A 20,404-nucleotide genomic window follows, 5' to 3' on the forward strand; every position below is an offset into this window, starting at 1 on the left:
AGAATGGTAACCATGGTTATAATTTTCTTAAAAATAAATTTTAAAGTAAAAAATAGAAAGTTTTGCTATTTTTATTCTTAAATTCACTTTCCTGACTTAAAAATTATTGAATTCAGCTCTTGCTAGCAATTCAATATACATTATTAAAAACTTCGAATTAAAGAGTATCATTTTTCTTTGAGTTACAATTGGAAGTGCAGATAATTATAGAAGGTTCATTTTAAAAATAACTATTATTTGAATGATCTTTATTCATTATTGACCTCACTCATATGGGGAAGTAAGTAGCTGTAATAATAAAGTACAAAGTCTTGAGCCTGGTATCAAAGTCCATCCCCTCAAATTAAATATTTTTATTCATTTATTCATCATTACAGATTTATTAACTATGATTATGTGCTAGACACTCAATCAAATGCTAGGTTTTAAAAGTAATTGCAACTCACAGTTTCTATCCTTCAGGGGTTCATAGTTCAGTGAAAAAATACCTCTGCACTCACAAATTAAAATGATTTCTTGGTGTAGGACGTGCTATCAGAGCTTGGATGGAAATGATTCATTTTTCTCCCAGCTCCCCCTTCCCTGCTGATTTTCCTCAACTTCCCCTTCACACACATAAGAGCACACTTTGATGCTAGGCATTTCTCAAATATGTCAATGCTTTTTATTTGTTTATATTTATTTATTATTTTTAATTGACACAAGTGCACATACTTGTGCAGTACTGTGTATGTTTAGATACATATACAACATGTAACAATCAAATGAGAATAATTATTGTAAAAAAAATGAAAACCTGTCATTTGCAGTGGAATAGATAAGACTAGAAGACATTATGATAAGTGAACTAAGCCAGGAACAGAAAGACAGAGACTGAATGAACTCACTTATACATAAGGTGAAATCTAAAAACGTTGATCTCAAAGAAATAGAGAATAGAATAATGGTTTCTAGAGTCTTGGAACAGTAGGTAGCATAGGAGGATGAGGTAAGGTTGGTCAATTGGTACAAAGTTATAGTTAAAGGGAAAAATATAGAGTTCCGTTGCACAATAGATTGACTAGAGTTAATTTACTCATAATGTACATTCTTCAAAATTGCTAGAACTAAGTATTTGGATTGTTCTCACCACAAAGAAATGATAAATATCTGAAGTGATGGAAATAAAAGCTCTTATTCCTGCATTTCTGCTCTTCCTTCTAACTGGAGTGCCCTTTCACTCTTTTCAGTCAAATACCATATCATTATTTCTTACATTCTTTAATTTCAGTGCCTGTTTCTGCATGAAAACTTTTCTAGACAAGATTTCTATTCAAAACAGCATTCCTTTGCTAGTTTAATTAATGCATCGTTTCTGTAACTCATTTGGGGCTCCTATTACTTTACACTATGTATGGGAGTTTTATTTTTATATCTTTCTTGCTATGGTAAATGTCTTACAGAATAACTCATGTCCTAATCATCTCTAAATTGAACACCATGCTTGGTATATATCAAGAGCCCGATAAATTCATGTGGGATAAATAACTCTGGAAAACCAAGAGTTAAAATATTTGTAATTCAATACATTTTACTAATATTATTAATTATGCTGTGGCAGGAAAAATTGGTAAACACAAAGGAAAAAAGTTGAAGTGATGAGTTAAACTAGTTGTGAATTGTGCAATCTAAGTTTCCTATAAGAAGTTGAGAGATTCCTTATAGATCATAAATTTTAGTTTGCTAAAAATAACCAATACTGTTCAATTAGAATTTAGAGCATAAGTATTTGATTTCTTCTAAAGAAAAATTTCCTGTGTCAAGTTACTAATATAACTAAAGTATTGTACCTGCAGTTACTAAGATGAAGCCCAATGTTGTGTCAAGGATATCATGATATTTTGGCAACTAATCATCTGTAGTGATCTCTCCTCACCTATGGGTTTATAACTTTATTATCCTATGACTCCTCTTACACAGATGGTTTGTGAAAAGCAAAGAACATTAATTAACAGTGAGATGATAAACCTATTTATTTATTTATTTATTTTTAGTTGGAATCGCACTCTGTTGCCCAGACCGGAGTGCAGTGGCATGCTCCAGGCCACCACAGCCTCGACCTGCTGCACTCCAGCTATCCTTCCGCCTCAGCCTTCCAAATAGCTGGAACTATAGGTGTGCGCTACCACGCCTGGCTAATTTTTTGGTTTATTGTAGAGATGAGGTCTCGCCAAGTTGCCCAGGCGGGTCTTGAACCCACGGGCTCAGGCAATTCACTCACCTTGGCCTCCCAAAGCGCGGGATTACAGGCTGAGCCAATGAGCCCAGCTGAGATGACAAACCTTTAATGCTACAGGAAATTTTCTGAAGTAACTACAGTTTACTCTCAGAAGAACTTATAAAATTATCATCAACGATTAAAATACATTTATTAACTTTGGTAATCTTGATATATATACTTGTTAAGGCATAAACGTTAATTAATATTGTTGCACCTTTAATTACAATATCTTGGAACACCATTCTACATTCAGGTAATACCTTTTCTGGTACCAGGTTTATTATTTCCAGTATTTGAGATATTTTTGTTTATTTTCTTTTTTGAAATATAGTGAATTTGAAGGTCTAGGTATTTTAAATCCTTTTGCTGGAAATACAAGGTATAAATTATAAGTGTTAATTCTATTAATACTCACAATAATCTAGGTGGAATATATCACACTCCTTTTTCAGTTGATTAATAAAAAAGTTAACTACCCAACAAGCTGCAAATCTTATCCTTTACACCCCAAGAATTGGGGTACTGTTTTTGCTATACCATAGCTTTCACATTCTATATGGCATTTGTTTGCTCCTGAGAACAGAGCTAAAAATAAGATACTGTAATGTCACCTGTATTTTCATGCGTGTCCACACTTAAATTCCAGGAATCCACACTGGTAAAAAGTTTGTCTACTGTTGCTCCCAACCTTTTCAAATTGTTCATTATACATGGAGATGTTATCATCTTACCAGGCTCAGAAAAATATACCTGAAGCTAGAAAACCTGAATTGTGAATGTCTCTTTGACCTAGGTCAAAGATTGATAACAATTCTTCCCAAGTCTATACTGTGTTTTTATTATAAGGCTAAAACCAGAAGATGTATATATAAGTGGTTTATAAACTGTAAAAAAAATTCATCATAATGTAAGATAAAGTGGTTACTAAATAGTTGCTATTGCCTTTAAAGACAGAAAATGAACCCAATTCTCTGAAAGTTTATGACTTGACTTCAATAACAGGTTAAGCATAGTATCAAATTCAGTGGCATATGTGCAGGTGTCAGAATTACTGTCTTTTAATGAACAACATTTCTTTGGGAGTTCCCACTGACTTGGCCAAGATTTTTTCAGAATTTTATTGTTTGAGACTCTTCCTACCTAATTATTCAGTCATTCTCTACTTTTACAGGAGTTGGGGCTTCATTAAAGTCTGAAGGTTCTTCTTTCATACTTCTGCTCCTTTATAAATATTTCACAACCATTTCAGACAATATCTCCTGCATTCCTAGTCACATTTTGCCATCTACTTCTCATGGGACCCAGATTTCCACACTCATCCAGAATGTTGGTATTGAAAGATATTTTGGTATCACTTATGTTCTCATTGTCCACATATTATTAACATAACTTTTTAAACCATTGTTTCTTCATATCCATGAGCTTCAATTACTCCAAATTCCAAGTCAATCAACTAATAAAACATATCTATATATTGTTATAGCCTCCCAATTCAGGAATTATTCTATTATTCAGTAAAGTCTAGCAAAGTTGATTGTTTAAAAGATACAATTACTATTGAGTCTTTTTTTTTCTATTTGCTACAATAGTGTTATTTATATAATGAATAGTTTGTTTATTTATTTATTTTTGAGTTGAAGTCGCACTCTGTCGCCCAGGCTGGAGTGCAGTGGCACGCTACGACCACTCCGGCGTCGACCTGCTGGGCTCTGGCAATCCTTCCGCCTCAGACTTCCAAGTAGCCGGAACTACTGGCGCACACACTACCATACCCAACTAATTTTCTTTTTTTTTTGATATATTGTAGAGACGAGGTCTCACCAATTTTCCTGAGCTGGTGTCGAACCTGTGGGCTCAGGCAAGTCACTTGCCTCGGTCTCCCAAAGTGCTGGGATTACAGGCTGAGTCACCTAACCCAGCCATGAACATTTTAAATATAAAGCTATCAATGCTGATATACACAATATACTGCATTATTTTAAATATTTTTAATATAAAATAATCAGAGAAAATCTACCTAATACATTGTATTACATATCTACTTTCTCTAGTTTGCTTATTATGAGACTGAATTAGAGAGATTAAAATTTTAAATGAGAAGATTTTAAGTCATCAGTAAATTATTTTTCAGCAGTTGCTCATTGGGCTAGGCACAGTAGGAGATATAGCATAGTAATGACATGGTTTTCTTCTCTCCCGGAGGTAAACTGCATTAGAAATAACAGACATGATTATTTTAAAGCCCTTGTGTAGTTCCTTTGCAAATATGAATGATTAATCTATTCTTGAAATATTTTGATTTTCAATAAGAAAATCTAGGAACATATCAACCTTATAAACTTTAGTATTGTAACTCAAATATCTTGATTTTCAAATTCATATATTGAATAGTGGGTTATTTATTTATTGGTTTAGCATATAAAACCTTATGCCATAACACTTCTCACTGGCTCCTGCTTGAGGCAGCAGCTGGAGTTTTTCCTTTATATTTACAGAGTATTGAAATTTTTCATGCAGCAATTATGCTTTTTCAGCATTTCACTACAAAATGTAGAAAATTTTAAAAAACAATAGAATAAGGTAACTGTCAATATTGTGAATAGTGATTTTTTAAAAATCTTTGTGATTTTTCAGAGAGTATATTGTGTTATTTTCTTGTAATGCTCTTGCAAACATTGCATATTGTTCTCTTTATATTCAGTCTGAAATAAAGAGAATCATTCACTGATTATGTGTTTTTAATCTGTTACCATAAAATATATCAGTTTATTGTTAGTGACAGAGTGTTTGACTCTATTTTGTTTCCTCATACTATATCATTTTTAAATAGTAAAACATTTGCCCTGAGAAAATTTTTAATTGCACAAAGCTAAAAAATGAAAGGAAAATCTTAAACATTAACCTGCAGCTCTAAATGATACCTTTTTAATTAAAAATTAAAATATTACATTAAATATGTTCTTTTGGAACTTGACATTTCTACTTAAATAGTAACATATCATGGACCTCTGCCTCTAGCAGCACACGTATGTCTACATTATTGTTTTTCAGTTGCTTCATAGTAATTCATTGTATTGATACACCATAAATTATTGAATCCATTTTCTAAAAAGCAAAAGGTAAAGAGAAATATTTTTGTATGTCTGCATTTATGAAAGATAAAATTTTTAAAGATCTTGGCTCTTTATATGTTTCCTTTTCCTAGTGGTTGCTATTGGTGGCTTCGTCGAAGATGAGTTGGTTGAGAGATTGAGATTTTGCTTCTGTAATTTCTGTCCTGTTCCATCAGTCTGTGTTCCTATTCTTGTACCACTACCAGGCTGTTTGTGTTACTGCAGCTTTGTAGTAAAGTTTAATGTCTGGAAAGTGTGATACTTCCCGTTGTGTTCCTTTTGCTGAGGATTGTTTTGGCTATTCGTGCTCTTTTTTGTTTCCATATGAATTTCTGTATTGTCGTCTCCAGAGGTGAGAAAAATAATGATGGTAACATGACAGATATTGCTCTGAATCTGTAGGTTCCCTTGGATGTCTTGACAATATTAATTCTTCCAATCCATGAGCATGAGATGGTTTTCCATTTGTTTGTATCATCCTTGATTTCTTTGAGCAGTGTTTTGTAGTTCTCATTGTAAAAGTCTTTCACTTCTCTAATTAAGTGATATCAAGGTATTTCATAGTGTGTTTGTGTATGTGTGCTTGTGTCTATTGCTTGTTGTCAGTGTAAAGAAATACAACTGTCTTTTACACATTGGTTTTGTACACCAAGACTTTACTAAAGTCTATTATTAAAGTCTACAGACTCACTAAACTTTTCAAGATATAGAATAATGTTATTTGCAGAGAGGGATAGCTCGAATTCCTCTTTTCCTATTTAGGTATCCCAGATTTCCTTCTCTTGCCAGATTGCTCTAGCTAGAACTTCCAATACTATGTTTAACAGAAGGCATGATTGTGGGCAACCTTGTCTAGTTCCTGTTCTAAAGGGGAATGTTTCCAGTTTTGCCCACTGAGCAAAATGTTGGCTGTTGGTTTATGGTGCTGGAAAACTGGCTGAACACATGCAGAAAAATGAGACAAAATCCCTACGTATAACTATATACTAAAATCCACTCTAAATGGATCAAAGACTTAAACATAAAACCACAAACTGTAAGAATCCCAGAGTAAATGTAGGAAACACTCTTAGGCACATTGGAGTAGGCAAATTTTTGATCATATCCCCAAAAATGAATGCCATAAAAGCTAAAATAGAAAAGTGGGACTTACCAAACTGAAAAGCTTTTACACAACAAAATACACCATCAAGAGAGTGGGAAGACAATCCACTGAATGGGAAAAATATATTTGCAAATTATATAGTTAACAAAGACTTGATATTCAGGATCTACAAGGAGCTTAAATGATCTGAAGGGAAAAACAAACAACCCTATTAAAAAGTGGGCAAAGGACATGAGTAGAGACTTTTCAAAAGAGGAAATACAAGTGGCCAACAGGTACATTTAAAAAAGTGCTCAACTTTACTAATCATCAGAGAAATGCAAATCAAAACCACGGTGAGATACCACCTAACTCCAGTAAGGATGGCTATCATTAGTAAATCAAAAAACAACATATGCTAATGTGGATGTGGTGAAAAGGGAACACTTCTACACTGTTGGTGGGAATGCACCAACAGTATAGAAGTGTTCCCTTTTCTCTGCACCCTAACCAGCATCTGTTGCTTTTGATTTATTAATGATGGCCATCCTTGCTGTTGTTAGGTGGTATCTCATCTTGGTTTTGATTTGAATTTTTCTGATGTTTAGTGAGGCTTAGTATTTTTTCATGTGTCTATTGGCTGTTTGTATGTTCTCTTGAAAAATGTCTGTTCATGTCTTTGCCCACTTTTTAATGTTTTTTTCCTTTTATTTTGCTGAGTTCCTTGTAGATCCTGAATGTGAGACCTTTGTCAGATGCATAATTTGCAAATATTTTCTCCCATTCTGTGGGTTGTCTTTTTCATGCTCCTAATGGTTTATTTTGTTGTACAAAACTTTTCAGTATGATGAGTTCCCACTTGTCTATCTTAGTTTTTATGGCATTCACTTTTGGAAAGTCGGTCAAGAATTGCCTACTTGGATGTGCATAAGGGTGTTTCCTATTTTTTTTCTTCTAGTATTCTTGTAGTTTGAAGATTTACACTTAGGTCTTTGATCAATCTAGGTTTGAGTTTTGTATATGGTAATAGGTAAAGATCCAGTTTCATTCTTCTGCATATGGTCAGCCAGTTTTCTCAGCACCATTTGCTAAATATGGTCTCCTCTTCCCAGTGGTTTTTATTAGTGGCTTTGTCAAATATGAGTTGATTGAGAGACTATGTTTTTGTTTCTGGAATATCTGTCTTATTCCATTGATCTGTGTGACTGTTCTTGTACCAATACTAGACTGTTTTAGTTACTGTAGACTTGTAATAAAAAGTTAAGGTCTGGAAATGTGATATCTCATGTCTTGTTCCTTTTGCTGAGGATTGTTTTGGCTATTTGTGCTGTTTTCTGTTTCCATATGAATTTCTGTATTGTCTTTTCCAGGTCTGAGAAAAATAGTGTTGGTAATTTGTTGGGTATTGGATTGAATCAGTAAATTGTCTTGGGTAAGAGGGACATCTTAACAAGATTGATTCTTCCAGACCATGAGTATGGAATATTTTTCCATTTGTTTGTGTCATTTTTTATTTTATTGAATAGTGTTTTGACTTCTTGTTGCAGAGACTTTTCACTTCTCCGGTTAGGTGGATGCCAAGGTATTTTCATTTTGTTGTTGCTGTTGCTATTGTGAATGGGATTGTGCTTTTAATTTATCTCTCTGTCTGCTTGTTGCTAGTGTATAGAAATGTAACTGGTTTTTTTCACATTGATTTTGTGTCTAGAAACTTTACTAAAGTTGTTTATTAGTGTGAGGAGGTTTTTGATGGACTCCTTTTGGTTTTCAAGGTTTAGAATCTTATCATCTGCAAAGAGGGACTGCTTAACTTCTTTTCCTACTTTGGTACACCTGATTTCCTACTGATGCCCAATTGCTCTGGCTAGGACTTCTACCACTATGTTGAAGAGGAAGGGTGAGAGTGGTCATCCTTGTTTACTTTGTTATGGGAAATGCTTCCAATGTCTTCCCATTGAGCAAAATATTGATTGTGAGTTTATCATAGATAACTCTTACTGTTTTGAGAAATATTCTTTCTATACCTAGGTGTTCAGGGGTTTTTATTAAGAAGGAATGCTGGATTTTGTCAAATGTTTTTTCTGCATCTAATGACGTCATGTGGTTCTTGCTTTTATGCCTATTAATGTACGCAATTGCATTTACAGTCTGACAAATGTTGAACCAGTCCTGCATCCTGGGATAGAAGCCCAACTGGTCATGGTGGATGACCCTTAAGATGTTTTGTTGGATCAGATTGGTTAGAATCTTGCTTAGAACTTTTGTGCCTTTGTCTCTCAAGGAGATTAGCCTGTAATTCTATTTCCTTGTTGTGAGTTTTTGGTATCATATTAGCTTCATAGCATGATATTAGCTTTATAAAATGATTTTGGGGAGAACGTCATCTTTATTGCCTGGAATACTTTTGATAAGTTGATTTCAACTCCTCCTTGTATGTCTTGTAGAATTCATCTATGATTCATCAGTCTTGATTTTTGTATTGACCCCCAAATTGTTCAGCAGCATATTGATTAGTGTCCATGTCTTTGTGTATTTTGGGGGCATTTTGTTGGTGGTGATATATATTTTCATTCCATTGTGATCTGAGAAGATGCATGGTATTATTTTGATCTTTTGGAATTTGTTTATGCTTAATTTATGCCTGAGAATGTAATCAATCTTAGAGCATATTTCGTGTTCCGATGAGTAGAATGTATATTCTGCAATTGTTGTATGAAATATTCTGTAGATATTTATTAAATTCAGTTGGTTAAGCATTGAGTTGGATTTCTGGATCCCCTTTTTAAAAAATTATTATTATTTTTTGCCTTGATGATTTATCTAAAGCTGTTAGTGGGGTATTTAGGTGTCTAGCTATATCTATTAGTCAGTATCCTCTCTTGATTTTCTTAGTAGTTGTTTTACAAAACCTGGTGCTCCTGTGTTCAGTACATTTATGTTTATGATGGATATTCCTCACTGGCAGATTGAGCCTTTTATCATTATGTAGTGACTTTTGTGTCCTTCTTAAATTTGATGACTTGAAGCATTGTCTGATATCAGAATAGCTATAACTGCCATCTTCTGTTTTCTGTTTGCCTGAAACATCATTTTCCATCCTTCAACTTTGAAGTTGCTTTGTTTTCTTTTAACTTTTTTATTTATATATGTGTGTGCTTTTCTTTTGTGAGTGTTCTGTAAACTCTGTGTTTGCCTGCACTTTTGTGATGGCCATGATTATTCTTTTTTTCCCCCCTGTGTTCAAGACTTTCTTAAGAGTCTCCTAAAGGGCCGCTCGAGGTAGCATATACTCTTAAAGATAGGATGTTTGTGAATAATTTAATTCTCCATCACTGATGAAGGTTAGCTTGACAGGGTAGAAAGTTTTTGGTTGGAATTGCTGATCTTTAACAATATTAACAATTAGACTCCAGTCTCTTCTGGCTTGTAGTGTTTCTGCAGTTAAATCTGGAGTGATTCTGATGGCTCTTCCCTGGTAGGTAGTCTGACCTTTCTCTCTCACCGACTTTAGGATTTTTACTTTCATTGTTACTTTGTGAATACGGATTACTATGTGTCTAGGGATTGGTCTTCTTATGTAATATCTTGTGGAGGTTCTCTGAATTTCTTATGCTAGAATGGTCATATCTCTGGTGAGATGAAGAAAGTTTTATTGGACAACCTCATGAAATGCTTGTTCTGTGATGTTCTCTGTTACACTTTCTTCTTCAGGAATACCAACCAGGCATAGATTTGTCTTTGTGACATAGTTCCACATCTCTTAGAAGCTTTGTTACTTCCTATTACATTTTTTCTGTGTTTTTAATAGATTGAATTAATTACATTTTTTGGTCTTCAAGCTCTGAGATTCTTTCTTCTGCTTGGTTGATTCTGCTCCCTCTGCTTGTTAGTTTGTTAGTTATTTCAAGGATGGAGTTCTTTATTTCCATTATTTCAGAATAGGCTTTTTTTTTTAAATTGACCTACTCCACTTTTACTTTCTATATGATTTCACTGAGTGGGACTGAAACACTAGTCACATTAGCACAATAATGGAATTGGCAGTCACTGGGCACTGCTAGAGGAGTGAAGGAGGGAGATGAGGGACACGTGACATCACAAAGTGTATCTGGTCCACTACCAGAGGGAGTGTGAGCCACCTTTAATGACATAATTAGATTAATAGACTTTAAAGAAACCTAGAAGATATTTTACTAATAGTAAAATCAAACTTCACCTGCATGCAGACTACTTATGTAGTAAATCCTCTATAAACTCAGCAATAAATAAATAAATAAATTTAAAACTATAAAGAAATAATATAATCAGAAAGTTGTCACTTAAAACCATCATAGTAGCAGTTGATTTAGGCAAAAATCTTCAACATTTTCTAAAACTAGTTTGTAAAATTCTAATGAGCAATAGAATATTTTAATATACTCAGAGTATCTCCCCACATATCACTGATTAATTGTAAAATAAAAGTTTTTGTTAACAAACGTGGAATTTGAGATGAGTAACATGGCAACGGGACAAGCTGAACTGTGATGATCTCCACTGAGGGTAACTCCTGGGGGAAGTTTGACACACCCCTGCGGCTGCTGCATACATGGGGGGTGGCCGCTACAGTCAGTCCCATGCAGCAAACAGCCTCCATTGCACTATGGGCCTCCACAGGGGACTGCTGCTGTTTGCTACCAGCTGCTGACACTATGGCTCTCGGCTCCAGTGGGGAAATTCCCGGTTCCCTCCTCCACCCTAGGCCACCGGTGGCACACCAAGTGTGGCACCCAGCTGTATCACTGGTTGCCAGTTCCTGACACCAGACGTACACCATCATCTATCATGGTGGATCATCTATGGACCCGGACGGGTGGAGAGAAGGGACAAGTCAAAAGAAAGAATCAGTGAAAGAGGAGCCACCCATTGCAACCATTTTCCAGGCAGAGATTTGCATTGTCCCACCCATCTCTGAGCAGCCTACACCTTGTTTCTGAGGTAACCTGGCAAAACAGGAGACAGAAGTCCCTCCGCTATGATGAATCAGACACAAACAACTCAATCATCAGGCAGCAAGGCAGCAAACCAAGGGAACTGACCCAATCTGCCTGTAATGAGAGCGAAGGGGAAGGGTTAGAGATCAGAGTTGAAGAGACTTTAGACACTCAGGAAAGACTACAGAGCTAGTTTGGTTTCTTATTTTGATTTTATTGTTTTGACTATTTGTTTTGTTCACTTTTGTCTGCTTTTTGATTTAGACTACTTGTTTGTGTTGGGGAAAAGCACATCAAAAGGCATGATTTTATTGGACAGTCTTTGTGTGATTATTGGTATGCTTTAGGGAATTTTGTTTGGCTGTTTTTTACTCTTTTCTGACCTTATGTCTCTTTTCATTCATAAGTTGACATGTATGTTTGTTTTCCCTCTTACTCTTCTCTCTCTCCAACTTCCTCTTGAACCCCCCCTTTTCTATTATTTTCCTTTTTCTTACCCTCTTTTGTTTCAGGGAGCAAACCTAAACCCCACTGCATGGACAGATTGTAAGGCAGTGGGAAGTGGGTTCCAGCATACCCATATCCCAGTTGGATACTGGGATCTGCAGATAGATTCTGAATCATAGCTTCCCCCTCAATTAAACCTCAAAACTGCAAAAAGTACAGCCCCAACCCACAATCCAGCCTCAAAAGTGAATAAAGCCAGAGGACCCTCATAAGGAAGAACAGGAGATTGAACAAAAAGAAGTGAAAGCAACACCACCTTCCCTGAAAAACAGAATTAAAGAAGGGGAGGGAAAGGGGGAGAGAAAAATCTATACAAATGAAGAAAAACCAAAAGAAGAATACAGGTCTCTCACAGACCCCTGGGAAGTCAGACACTGAGAAAACTGACTTCAGAATGTAAACAATGAAAAGTCACCAGAATGACTGGTCTCAAACTACAAACCCAGATATCAAGACATTAATGGAGAGATTAAAAAGAATTGAAGAGAGACAAGAAGAAACTAGGAAGGAGTTGATATCTGAGATAATAGTGGTAAAGAATACTGTGAATGAAATAAATAACAAACTGATAGGCATGGAAAGCAGAATTAGCCAAGCAGAAGAAAGAAGCTCAGAGCTTGAGGACCAAAATGTAGAACTAACCCAAACTGTCAAAAGCATACAAAAGAAGTTTAAAAAGACAGAACAAAACCTTCAAGAGATGAGCGATTACTTCATGAGACCGAACCTATGAGTAATTGAACTTCCTGAGGGAGAAAAAGAGACAGAGACTGCCCTGGAACACACATTCCATGGAATTATTCAAGAAAACTTCCCTCATCTCATCAGTGATATGAAAATTCAAACACAAGAGATTCAGAGAAACACTGCAAGACAACAAATGGGAAGACCACCTCCCAGACACATTATAATTCACCTAAACAAAGTAGGTATAAAATAAAAAATCCTAAAGGCAACAAGAGAAAAAGGTCAGACTATCTACCAGGGAAGACCAACTAGAATAACAGCAGATTTATCTACAGAAACCCTTCAGGCTAGAAGAACTTGGAGCCCCATCTTCAAAGTTCCAAAAGATAAACAATTTCAACCAAAAATAACCTACCCAGTCAAGCTAAGCTTCATCAGTGAGGGAAAATTAAAATATTTTCCATATATCCAATCCCTAAGAACTTATGCTGCCAAAAGACCACTTCTACAGGAAACACTTAAGAAGTATTAAACACAGAAGAAAAGGAAAAAGAACAACAACGTTCTTCACAAGAGTACAGGAAAAAGATTAAAAGCACACATGAACCAACCCCAAAACAAAAAGAAAGACAACAAACAAACAGAAACAACAGCAACAACTCTATAAGACAATTATGATAGAGATCAACTCTCACATTTCAATAATTAGCCTGAATGTGAATGGACTAAATGCACCACTGAAAAGACATAGAATGGTAAAATGGATAAAATATCACCAGGCAACAATATATTGCCTCCAAGAGACTCATCTCACTAGAAAGGACGCTTACAGACACAAAGTAAGAGGATGGGAAACAAAATTTTCAACAAATAGAGCACAAAATAACCTTTAAACTATTAAAAATTTAAAAAGATACAGAAGGTCACTATATAATAATAAAAGGTTGAATCCATCAACAAGAAATATCCATCCTAAACTCATATGCACCTAACACAGGAGCACCAACCTTCATAAAGCAGCTTCTAGGTAAACTCAAAAAAGATATTGACTCTAACACTGTCGTAGCTGGGGACTTTAATACCCCACTCACAACCCTAGACAGATCATCAGGACAAAAAATCAGCAATGAGAGAACCTCAATGCGACTCTTGAACAGATGGACTTAATTGATACCTACAGAACACTCCACCCAATGAACACAGAATATACATTCTACTCATCACCGCATGGAACATACTCTAAGATCGACCACATACTTGGCCATAAATCAAGTATAAACAATTTTTAAAAGATCAAAATCTTCCCGTGCACCTTCTCAGACCACAGTGGAATAAAAATAAACATCAACAGCAATAAGTTTCCCCCAAAACCCACAAAGACATGGGCCCTGAACAGCATGATGCTAAACAACTCCTGGGTCAATGATGAAATCAAAACAGAGATTAAAAGATACCTAGAAACAAATAAAAATGAAAAAACATCTTACCAAAATCTTTGGGATGCCATGAAAGCTGTAGTAAGAGGGGAATTCATATATCTACAAATGCACGTGAAGAAAATGAAGGATCACAAATTAACAGCTTAACAAGTCACCTAAAGAAGCCGGAAAAGCAAGACCACCAAAACCCAACTTCAGCAGGAGAATCCAGATCACCAAAATAAAAGCCAAAATTTGGGGCATAGAAGGCAAAATGATAATACAAAAAATCAGTGAAACAAAAAACTGGTTCTTTGAAATGATAAGCAAGATTGATGGTCTCTTAGCTAGACTGACCAAGAAAAAGAGAGAAAAAGCCCAAATAAACACAATCAGAGACACAAAAGATGGAGTCACATTGGCCCTGAAGAAATACAAAAGATCATTAGCGACTACTACATACACTTGTATGGAAACAAACTTGAAATGAAAAACTTTCTGACATCACACAACCTGCCTAGGTTGAAACAAGAAAAAAATCGAGACCCTAAATAGACCAACAACAATCAAGGAAATTGGAACTCTCCTCAAATCATTTTATGAAGCTAACATCACATTGATACCCAACAAAGAAAGAGAACTACAGGTCAATATCTTTGGTGAACATAGATGATAAAATTCTCAACAAGATCCTAACAAACTGGATTCACCAATACGTCTCAAAAATCATCCACCATGACCAGGTATGCTTCATCCCTGGGATGCAAGGCTAGTACAGCATTCATAAAACCATAAATATAATTAAATACATCAACAGACGTCTAAACAAAAACCACATGATTATATCATTAGATGCAGAAAAAGCTTTTGATAAAATCTGGCACCCCTTCTTGATAAAAAGCCCCTGAACATCTAGTCATATGTGGAACATACCTCAAAATACTAAAAGCCATCTATAGAAACCCACAGCCAGCATATTCCTAAACAGACAAAAATTGGAACCATTTCCCCTGAAAACTGGAACAACACAAGGATGCCCAATCTCACCCTTGCTATTCAATATAGTATTGGAAGTCCTGGCTAGAGGAATCAGAAAAGAGAAGGCAATCAGGAGTATCCAAATAGAAAAAGAGGAAGTCAATTTATCTCTCTTTGCAGACTACATGATTGTATACCTTGAAAACCCAAGAGAATCTGTCAAAAACCTCCTTGCACTGATAAAGGACTTTGGCAAAGTCTCAGGGTATAAAATAAATGTGCAAAAGGTAATCACATTTCTTTACACCAATAATAAACAAACAGAAACCCAAATAAAAAGCACAACCCATTCACAGTAGCCACAAAAAAAAAAAAAAAAAGAAAGAAATACCTTGGCATCTTCCTAACCAGTGATTTAAAAGACCTTTACAATGAAAACTACAAAACACTGCTCAAAGAATTCAAAGATGACACAAACAAGTGGAAAAATATCCCATGCTCATGGATTGTAAGAATCAACATTGTGAAGATGTCCATCCTACCTAAGGCAATCTACAGATTTAGTGCAATACCCTTCAAATTACCAAGAACATTCTTCTCAAACCTAGAAAAAACAACCCAGGAATTCATATGGAAACATATGACCAAGAATAGCCAGAATAGTCCTCAGCAAAAAAAAAATAAAGCAAGTGGTATCACATTACCAGACTTCAAACTTTACTATAAAGCTACAATCATCAAAACAGCTTGGTATTAGTATAGGAACAGGCATATAGACCAATGGAATAGAATTGAGATTCCAGAAGCAAAACTGCAATTTCTCAACCAACTCATCTTTGGCAAAGCCTCCAACACCCACCACTAGGGAGGGGAGAATCTATTCGGTAAATGGTGCTGGGAAAACTGACTGACCACATGCAGAAGACTCAAACATGATCCCGATCTATCCCCATACACAAAAATGAACTATAAATGGATCAGAGACCTAAATGTAAAACTTCAAACCATAAGAACTTTAGAAAATGCAGGATACACCCTTATGGAAGTGGGAACTGGCATCCAATTCCTGAGCAAAACTCAAAATGCACAAGCCATAAGAGATAAGATAGAGAAGTGGGACCTCATTAAACTGACAAGCTTCTGCAAAATCAAAGAAGCCATCAAGAGAGCAGGGAGACAGCCCACAGACTGGGAAAAAAATATTTGCCAACTCCATGTATGATAAAGGCCTAAGATCAAGAATCTATAAGGAACTCAAACGTGCTGAAAAGAAAGAAACAAACAACCCCATTACAAAGTGGGCAAAAGATATGAACAGACACTTCTCAAAAGAAGACATATGAGTGGCCAACAGATACTTGAAGAAATGTTCAACCTCACTAGTCATCAAGGAGATGTAAATTAAAACTACACTGATGCCGGGCTCGGTGGCTCAACCTGTAATCCTGCACCTTTGGGAGGCTGAGGTGAGTGGATTGCCTGAACCCGCGGGTTTGAGACCTGCCTGGGCAGCGAGACCTCATCTCTACAATAAATAAAAAAAAAAAATCAGCCGGGCGTGGCAGCGCATGCCTGTAATTCTGGCTACTTGGAAGACTGAGGCGGAAGGATCGCCGGAGCCCAGCAGGTCGAGGCCACGGTGGCCGGGAGCAGCCACTGCACTCCAGTCTGGGCGACAGAGTGAGACTCCGATTAAAAAAAAAAAACCAAAAAACAAAAAACAAAACTACACTGAGATACCACCTAACTCCAGTCAGAATGACCATTATCAATAACTCAAAAAATAACAGATGCTGGAGAGGATGTGGTGAAAAGGGTACACTTCTACACTGTTGGTGTAACTAGAGTGTACCCACTGGAGTGTAAACTAGTATAGCCTCTGTGGAAATCAGTGTGGTGATTCCTAAAAGCTTTAAAAACTGACCTTCCATATGACCCTGAAATCCTCCTACTGGGGATATACCCTGCAGAACTCAAATCACTCTATAAAACAGATACCTGCACACGTATCTTTATTGCAGTGTTGTTCTCAATAGTAAGATCATGGAATCAACCATGCTGTCCATCAAAAGAGGACTGGATTTAAAAAATGTGGTACACATGCACAATGGGATATTACGCAGCCATAAAAAAGAACAAAATCATGAATTTCGCAGCAAGCTGGATGGAATTAGAGTTTATAATACTGAGTGATCTCTCACAGAAACAAAGATCTGAGCATCACATGTTCTCACTCATAAGTGGACCTTGAACAACTATCCTAATACTATAAGAAAAGGATTGACAGTGGTGAGAAACTATGGGGGGGACAGGGAAGGGAGGGGAGGTGGCATTAACAGTAGTCAAAATCTGTCTGGGGAAAGGGGGGCACACCTCATCAACAAGGGTACCTGCACTTGAATATTTGTATACCTAACCCTTAACTGTACCCCACAACTTTAAAATAAGCAACATATATTATTTTTAAAAAACGTGAAATTCTACTTTATTTATGTGATCAAAGTTAATATGATCAAAACCAGGATAAATTCATCTGAATTTCCTACAAAATAATCCATAATCTTAGTCAAGCATGGCAAAACATCTGCAAATTAAAACCAAAATCATACAAAATACAACATATGTAAAATGCAATCCCCTTTATCCACTTTAAAATGAATTCTGACTTTCAAAATATGTTGTCGTGGGAAATACCTTTCTCATTTAGCATGATTATAACACATTGTTAACTAGTGCACAAAATAATTTTGTTCTAATTACTTTTGCATGTTGTTTTGCCTTCTCCCACTGACCCAATAGATATACTGCTCTCAATAAATTTCCAGACTACAGCAGTAGTTTCCCTTTTGTACTATTAGATAATTCTGCTTTGTCTTACTTTTCCCTATGTGTTTGTTTTACTTTCAGAAAAATTCTGCTAGGTTCCTTTGAAGCCCGTTAGTCTGATTATAGCATTCTTGTATTTACTTTTCACATTTTAGAATACTTAAAAGAAAAGTCTATGAATAATTTTTCTCCAGTTTTACATTCTTAACAACATTACTTTGGAAAAATAGAAAAAATAAAACCTTAGTGAGTTTTCATGACTGAAGAGGAATACTCTTATGCTAAATAAAAACTGAAAAGGTTTTAAAAGTTAAAATAACTATAAAGTTTGATTTATATTTACATGATTAAATTAGTTCCTTGACAATTATTAGATATGAAATGTAAAGGTTTTTATGTTGTCTATGTGTGTGCCTGCATAACACGTTGGGATTATCACATTGGGTTTCTATGTCCAGTGTTAATTTATTTTCATAGTCAACTTCTTTCATTACAAGGGAATGTTTCCAATGTGCATTTTTGCTTAACATAAATGAATTTGGCATTCTGGAAATGTTTTGCACAAAGATAGGATGATTTGAGCTTATAATATTAATGTCATATCCCCTAATATCAGTGCACATATAATTTATTCAGAGTGTATAGTTCATGCTCTTTTGCAATTTTACATTAATAATTAAGGCTGTATAACCTTTGGGCTAATCTTTTAAATGTTCAAAAAGCTAATATAGAATATTTAATTCTATGAAAATAAATATTATTTTTTAAACAGAAAAAAGGCTTAAAAATTAATGAATCTAAACTATTTAAGTTACATAACCAAAGTGTAACTTAGTCCTTCCTCACATTTTTTGTATGAGTTAGACTTAGAAACTTAATAGAGCATAACAAATAAATAAATAAAAACTTTATAGTGAAGAAATCTGGCAAACACTGGTATGGTTAACATCACCAGTGATATCATATGGAAATCATGTAGCCTCTGACAGTATGTTATAAGAATAGCACTTCACCTTTGGTGTTCTCTCCAAAAACCTATAACCCTAGTTTAGTCATATTTTTTTTTAAAAATTAGGCAATTTTAATTTGAAAGATATTTTGAAAATTCTTGATTAGTCTACCTTAAAACTACCAAGGTCATGAAGAACAAGTTAAGACTGAGAAACTCTCACACACTTGGGAAGTCTAAGGATACAAGATGACAATGCACTGTGGTATACTACAACGAATCTTACTGCAGTTAAAAGAGCATAAACACAAAATTGGTGAAATCCAAATAAAGTCTGCATTTTAGTTTATAAGACAGCACAAATTTTGGTTTCTTAGTGTTAACACATATATCATCGTGATGTAATATGTTAACATTAGGAGGAACTAAAGCTAGGTATGGGTGTATGTGAACCATCTGTACTGTCTTTGCAACTTTTCTGCAACTCTAAAACATTCCAAAATAAATAAAAATATTTTTAAATTAAAATGAAACATGTCAATAGAGTATACTCAATGATGGTTGTCATGACACTCCTCATATGTTAAAATATATTATTAATTTCATTAAATATTTAGAAGTGAGTTAATAATGCCTTTTATTTCAAGTCAGCAAGTCTTGAGTTAATACTTTCTGACTATATCATATTACATATGCCCTACTTAGAATCTCAGAAAATCTGTTTCAACACAGAATCTAGCTGTTGACTAATAAAACTCTATTATTTCTTATGGAATTGTTATTTTCTAGAAATGTTACTTTTTCACATTAAAAAGCACGTTAAAGGTTATCTAGCCCAAATATCTATTCACTATTTGCTGTCTCCCTGTGTTCATTTTTCCAATATGGCTGTTCAATTTACTTTGTTGTCTGAATTCTTCTGTTCATACAATATAGCACAGTGATCAGAAAGCTGCAATTATTTGACCACTTTTTATGTCAAACACAAAATCAAACTTCCTGTTGTTCCCACGACTGGTTGTAGTTCTGCCATCTGGTTTTACACAAACCGATTACCATTTATCTTCAACTGAACAAGTTTGCCAGGTTTTTTTTTGTTGTTGTTTTTTATTTTTGAGTTGGAATCTCGGCCACCACAGCCTCGACCTGCTGGGCTCCTGCGATCCTCCTACCTCAGCCTTCTGAGTAGCCGGAATTACAGGCACGCGCTACAATACCCGGCTAATTTTTTGATTTATTGTAGAGATGAAGTCTCGCCAAGTTGCCCAGGCGGGTCTCGAACCCTCAGGCTCAGGCAATCCACTCACCTCAGCCTCCCAAAACGCGGGATTACAGGCTAAGCCACTGAGCCCAGCTAGGTTTGCCAGTTTTTAAGACAACAATTATTTTCTCTGAAAAGTTTTTCTACAGACATAACTTATAGATTGTTCATTAAATATACTTCTAAGTTAAAAAGTCGGTAAGAGTCACTGAAAGAAAGAGTGACTTTTCTTAAAAGAAGGTAAACATTAAAAGGAGGACATTGTAAATTTCCCAACTAAAGGATAGAATAATTGCTAGCTTAAAGAGCGGAATGGAAGTTTAATTGGGAACATTCATATATAAATTT

The sequence above is a fragment of the Carlito syrichta genome, unplaced genomic scaffold (assembly GCF_000164805.1).
Source record: "Carlito syrichta isolate Samal-C Ts95f unplaced genomic scaffold, Tarsius_syrichta-2.0.1 Scaffold307109, whole genome shotgun sequence".
Lineage (NCBI taxonomy): Eukaryota > Metazoa > Chordata > Mammalia > Primates > Tarsiidae > Carlito > Carlito syrichta.